Genomic DNA, 7,023 nt, shown 5'->3' with positions numbered 1-7,023 from the left:
TCACTGCCCCCCTGCTAGCCTAATCACCCCCACCAGCCTAGTTGCCCCTCACTGACCCCCTGCCAGCCTGTTGCCCCCAACTGCACCCTACCTGCTGGCCTGGTTGCCCCTAACTGCCCCCTCCACTGGTCTGGTCGCCTTTTACTGCTCCCGCTGCCAGCCTGGTCGCTCCCAACTGCCCCACTCTGCTAGACTGGTTACCCCTCACGGCCCCCCTGCAAGCCTGGTCGCCCCACGTAGCCTGCTTGTTCAGTCATTTGGTCATCCCTCACTAACACCCCTGCTGGCCTGGTCGCCCCACGCAGCCTGCTGTTCAGTTGTTTGGTCGTCCCTCACTAAACCCTCTGCCGGCCTGGTTGTAGGCAGCCATCTTGTGAGGATGTGAGGATTAATTTGCATATTACCTCTTTTTATATAGGATATATATATATATATATATATATATATATATATATAACCTTTAGATACATTCAATATAAAAAACTTTATAAGCATACTTAATTGAATTGTTTAAATCTAGCATTATTCAGAATCCTATCTAATAAAGAGGGAATATGCTCCCAACTTCCCTCTCCAGGCCAGCAGAGGAGGGCAGTTTGGGGTGACCAGGCCTGCAGGGGAGGGAAGTTGGGAGCAACCACATGCCTTTAATGTATAATAGGATTCCCAATAAGGAGGGAATATGCTAATTGACTGCCCCATCCTCAAAGATGGCAGTGCCCACAGCCACAAGATGGCCGGCAGGGGAGGGCAGCTGTGGGAGATCAGGCCAGCAGAGGAGGGCAGTTTGGGGTGACCAGGCCTTCAGGGGAGGGAAGTTGGGAGCAACCAGGCCTGCAGGGGAGGGCAGTTGGGGGCGATCGAGCTGGCAAGGGAGCTGTTAGGCATCAATCAGGCTGTCAGGGGAGTGGTTAGGGCAGTGATGGCAAACCTTTTGAGCTCGGTATGTCAGCATTTTGAAAATCCCTAACTTAACTCTGGTGCCGTGTCACATATAGAAATTTTTTGATATTTGCAACCATAGTAAAACAAAGACTTATATTTTTGATATTTATTTTATATATTTAAATGCCATTTAACAAAGAAAAATCAACCAAAAACATGAGTTCACGTGTCAGAGGTTTGCCATCACTGGGTTAGGGGGTGATCAGGCTGACAGGCAGAAGCAGTTAGGAGCAATCAGGCAGACAGATAGGCGAGCAGTTGGGAGCCAGCAGTCCTGGATTGTGAGAGGGATGTCTGACTGCCGGACATTCCCCAAGGGTTCCCAGATTGGAGAGGGTGCAGGCTGGGCTGAGGGACCGCCCCCCCAGGGCACAAATTTCATGCATCGGGCCTCCAGAATTTAAATATATTTCATTTGTCCTACTAACAATTGCCTAACTAGTGGTTTAACATGGAATACAAAGGCTATTTGAACAATTCATACTCCTAGGAAAAGTGTCTTAAAAGAAACATAATGTTTGTTTCCCTTCAATTATGTTCTTTCTAGACATGTTCAGATGTGGGAGTTACCACTTAGAATAGTGTTAACAAAAAGTGAAGAAGAAGCCACAAACATGAAAAAATTCGGTTTAAATCTCTTTAATGTATAATTAAGTTAATTATATTAACTAAAGCGACTTGGCCTGAAACATTCAGATAAAACAAAAGTGACTGATTTACTTTTTCCCACGGTTGACAAAATGTTGCCATTTTTTCATCAGTCTTTTTTATACAGTCCTCAAAAGCACAGGGGATAAAAATTAAGTGGCTTAGGATTTCAAAGAACATATTCACCATGAAGTTTGGTTTTTTATTTCTCTACCCAAACTAAACTGAAAATGTGCCAAGTCCTTTTATGTCAGAATAAACCCCAAAACAGCGGCTTTAACAAAAAAATAGACATAGTTGCTAATTTATTAACACCAACTAAAGTTTCCAATTTTTACTAAAAAAAATGAATATTTAAAGTAAAGTCTGATAGAAAGAATGAGTAGCTATTGACACCTATTTCACTCACGAGGGCAGGTCTCAGGTCCCAGGTGAAGGGGATAATGCACTAGGGCAGTGGTTGGCAAACTCATTAGTCAACAGAGCCAAATATCAACAGTACTTCTTCAAAATAGACTCGCCCAGGCCGAAAACCGACTTCTGTGCATGGGCCACAAAGTTTCAATCGCACTGTACGTGCGCCCACATGTGGTATTTTGTGGAAGAGCTACACTGAAGGGGCCAAAGAGCCGCATGTGGCTCGAGAGCCGCAGTTTGCCGACCAGGGCACGAGAGTGTAAGCTTTCTATTGTTAAGTCAATCCAGTAAGTTTTGTTTGTTTAATTGCTTATTTACCTTAATATAATTGAAAAAATATTATGAAACCAAGAAAATATATGCTTTCTGTTTTGTTTTGTTTTCTGCCAAAGGTTTCTTCAACCCAGTTTTTAATCCATTATATTTTCTCTCTTGACATCTTATAAATTATAACATATTATTTTTCAATCTAGAAATCTAAAATACAGTATCTTCGTGTTTCCAGAAGTGTGTTGTTTGTGCTTAGATGATAAGTATTATATATTTTTTTTACTGGAACAATATGAGAAACGTGGTTATATTTATGCTAGTAGCTCTCAAGCTTTTTCACTCCTTTTACTCAACAGGAAAAAAAGAATAAGGTGAGGGAGGAGACCAAGAAGAGCAAGAACAAGATCATGAAGGAGAAGGAGAAGAACAGGAGATTAGTAGTAGTAATAGCAGTAAAATAGCAGAAGAGAGGTCTTCACTTCTCACCTTCTCCATCTCAGTCTATACACTTACTGTATTTGGACTGATCATTACCTTCTGATCTTTCACTTGCAGGAATGTGCCAAATATAATACTTAACATTTTTGGTGAGAGGATCTTTTTACAACTCCTCCATTATCATGGATTGCCTCATGGATCATCCTCTATCTCATCTGTGACTCCAAATTTCTCACTCTATTGTTTCTTTCCTCTCATAAAGTAAATATTTCCATCATCTCCAAAAATAAACACAAACATCTTTTCCTTGACCTTTATTTACTTGTAGCCTACCATAGTTACACCATCTTTCTTCTTCACAACCAAGGTTCTAAACATAGTATTTTTATTTTCCTGCTTCACATTCCAATTCCCTTTTTTTTCAATCCATTGAAGTGTGCATGCCTTCCAATTCAACTATTCAAGTGGAAATGCTCTTAGAAACTTTTAAGTATGTCTAAGTTCCCAAATCTCAGGGATTCTTTTAAGTTGGGACCATCCCCTCTAGATGTCATATACTTCTGTTAGATTGCATTATATTCCTATTCTTAAAATGCATTTATTCTTGGCTCCCATGAAACTTGTGTCTCATGAAACAGTATCTCAAGATTGTTCTTTTATATTTCTGGACATTCTTTCTTAATTACTGTGCTTGTCTCGTCTTCTTTCATGTCTTATTTATAGTTGGTGTTGCATCACATACCTTTTTTGGTTCAATTTTCTTTTCACACTCTTCAAACTCTCCTAAGTGATCTCATGCACATTTGTGTGCTAATAACTTATAAATGTATATCTATACCCATACATGAGTTTTAGACCACATATGTGTAATATGACCATATATGTGTATGACCAATATATGTATATGTATTGAGCAGACCTAACTGAATTTCTTATAGGAAGTTAACCCATAGACCGTCCAACACCAAGCTGTTCACCCCCTTTCACTGTTACCTTCATTGCCACTGTCAACAATCTCAATTCTCTATATTAATAAGTTGTCAATTCACTTAGTATTCCAAGCACCAAAAATTATGCTATTTGTTAATTCTCCCTGTGTCCTACACATACAGTCAGTCTTGAGGTCATAGAAGTTCCATTTCCAAAGGGTCATTCTATCCATGCCCATTACCATTTTCTTAGCTAAGACCCCCCTGTTTTATGCCTGAATAACCACAGAAGCCATCTTTCAGGTATTCCTTCCTTCAGGCCCAAAATATCTTTTCATTTCACTATTCACCTTAAAATTCATGGACTCAATCACTGAGTTTTTATTAAAAACTACTAAATACCAAATCTGGAGATTGAGGAAGGGACATATGGAATTGGAATGTGGTTGAAAGGTTAGGGTTAAAATAATCAGCCTGTTAATTAGGTGCTTAGGTTACCCCCTGACTTTTACTCATATTATGTCATTTTAATCCTCTCAGTATCCCTAAGGGAAAAGCATTATGATTTTCCAAAATTTTCTTATAAATAAATGAAAATGTGAAGACTTCAGTTTCCCACCCAAGTCACGCATCTTATAAGTGGACAGAGATGTGAATCCTGGATGTCTGAGTCTATGCTCCTTGCAACTACACAGAATCATTGAAACCACTACAAATGACACCTTTTGTTTTTCTGGAGGAATAAAATATCAAAAACTTTAGTATAGAAGTCCTACAACTAGAGAAGCAAAGAGGAAAGCACATCAAGACAGGTAAAAGGGGGTGAGGTGCAGAACATCTGTTCCAACGCCCATTTCTTAATAGCGAAGGATATCTCCATTGTGCAGGCCTCCTGTGAGGAGCAAGGGGTCCCAATCTCACACCAGACTACCATCCCAGGGTTCCAGAACTGGGAAAGAGAGGTCCCTGTAACTTCAGGCTGTAAAAACTAGTGAGGATTATAGCTGAGTGACAAGGAAGCTGCTGGAGTCCCAGGCAGTTCCACTTAAAGGGTTGACACATGAAATTACAGGGTCCTGCTCCCTCTGAGTTCCAGCAGTGAGTGGCAGCTTTAGGGGAACCAGGGACAAATGGGGAGGAATTGAATTGTCTGGCATCTGGACAGGAACTTGGGTGAGGCTTCTCCCAGACAGGGGTGCTCATAGGGTCATTCTTCCTGTGCTAGGACCTCCCCCAAAGAGACTCACATCAAGACATATCATAATTAAAATGCCAAGGGTTAAAAACAAGAGAGAATCTTAAAAGCAGCAGGAGGAAAACAGTTAGTTACCTATAAGGGGGTGCTCCTACGACTGTCAGCTGATTTCTAAACAGAAAATTTGCAGGCCAGAAGGGAGTGGCAAGACATATTCAAAGTGATGAATAGCAAGGACCTACAACCAAGATTAGTCTACCCAGCAAAGCTATCATTTAGAATTGAAGGTCAGATAAAGAGCTTCACAGACAAGTAAAACCTAAAGGAGTTTACCACCACCAAACCAGTACTACATAAAATGTTGAAGGTTATTCTTTAAGAAGAGAGGAAAAAAAAGAAGCCAGGAAAAATAAGATTAAAAATATGAACAATAAAATGGTAATAAATACATATTTATCAACAATTGAATCTAAAAATAAATGAAGAAGAAATCTAATGAACAAAATAAACTGTTGAGTAAAAGAGAGCCAGAGGCATGGAAACATGGAATAGACTGATGAATCTCAGAGGTAAGGGGGTGGGGGAAAGAGATTAACCAAAGATCTTATATACATATATGTATTACCTATGGACACAGACAATAGGGTGCTAAGGCCTGGGGCAGGACAGGAACTAGGTACATGGGGGCAGTGAGGTGGGGAAAAGGGGACATCTATAATACTCTCAAGAATAAAGATTTTAAAAATAAATAAATAAACGCTCTAGTATAACAGACTATGCTTTGCCAAACAAATGTGTCAAGGTAGAGTAAGTGAAGGGAGGATACTGAGAGGATTAAAATGACATAATATGAGTAAAAGTCAGGGGGTACCCTAAGCACCTAATTAACATAGGCTGATTATTTTAACCCTAACCTTTCAACCTCTTTTTTTTAATAGGAATAATAAATTTATTATAAGAACCACAGAAGGTAGAGTAGTGCACATAAAAAAGAGGGAACCTCTGGACCAGAGGGCTGGCTGATGCTTCACCAGGGAGCCCTCCCTCTCCAGAGTGGCTCTGAGGATACCAGGTCCAGAGGATGGCACCCTGACCCAAAAGTGAGCCCAGCTAGTACACATGGTGCCAGGGACAGGGTTCCCCCAGAATTCTCTACTCCCCGGGACCCCCCAGTGCTGAGCAGGCCCCAGGGCTTGAAGGGAACATGCCGTGAGGTGTGAGGTCCAGCTGGTAGTGGCGACTTGAAACTATCCACAGGCCAGACTTCCTCCCGAGACACACGGGTGCCCCTGGATGCGGGAGCCTCCCTACCTCAGGCCCCGTATGAACCCAACACTGAGCAGTGAATTCTGTGTGTCTTCAGGGTTTCCTACAGAAACGGGGGGAGTGTTTTCTGGCACACACACACACACACACAAGGGCTGTAGCAGGGCCCTGACTTCTCCCTGGGAAACAGGGAGGACAGGGGCTCTGCAGGTGCCAAAGGGACAGCAGCTTGAGGAGCGCAGGCCCGGGGCGTGTCTGCCACTCCTACCACAGAGGACCCCAGAGCCCCTGTCCGGTCCGGTTCAAGTGTGGGGAACGCTTGGTAGGTCCCCAAGGCAGAAGATAAAAGCAGGAAAGCAGGTAGACAAACCTAGTGAAACATCACATAAATCAAAAAGGAAAAATGCTCTTCAGGAGAAAAGGGGGTGAACCCATGTCTTAAGTTCCTAAAATGGTGAAGGAGACAAGCTATTTTTAAAGAAGCTTTCCAATTTCTCTTAAACATTTGGAGATATATTTTTATTAGAGTGGGAGTTATTTTTAAAAAACTCTGAGTTACAACATTTTAATATTTTATCACGGTTGATAATTTGCAAAAACAAAATAAAGAATAAGAACCCTCAAATTTTCATATGGTTCTTTATGCTAACAATAAAACATTTTATTTGCTACTAAAATAGTACAAATAAAGAGAACAGAGAAGTTGTGGTGCTATTTTAATAACTATTTCAATATGAATAGAATAAAACATAATGAAGAACACATGTTTGCTTAGTGCTAATGATATAATGTTTTGCAGTTTTATAGATAAAGCAAAATGCATAATTTGAACCAGATGTTGAAATGACTTAGGATTAGTATCTAAAGACAAATATCTCAGAAAATATGTGGAAAGGTAACCACACATTTGCTACT

This window comes from Myotis lucifugus, unplaced genomic scaffold (assembly GCF_000147115.1).
Source record: "Myotis lucifugus unplaced genomic scaffold, Myoluc2.0 scaffold_120, whole genome shotgun sequence".
Lineage (NCBI taxonomy): Eukaryota > Metazoa > Chordata > Mammalia > Chiroptera > Vespertilionidae > Myotis > Myotis lucifugus.
This window is presented reverse-complemented; position numbering follows the sequence as displayed.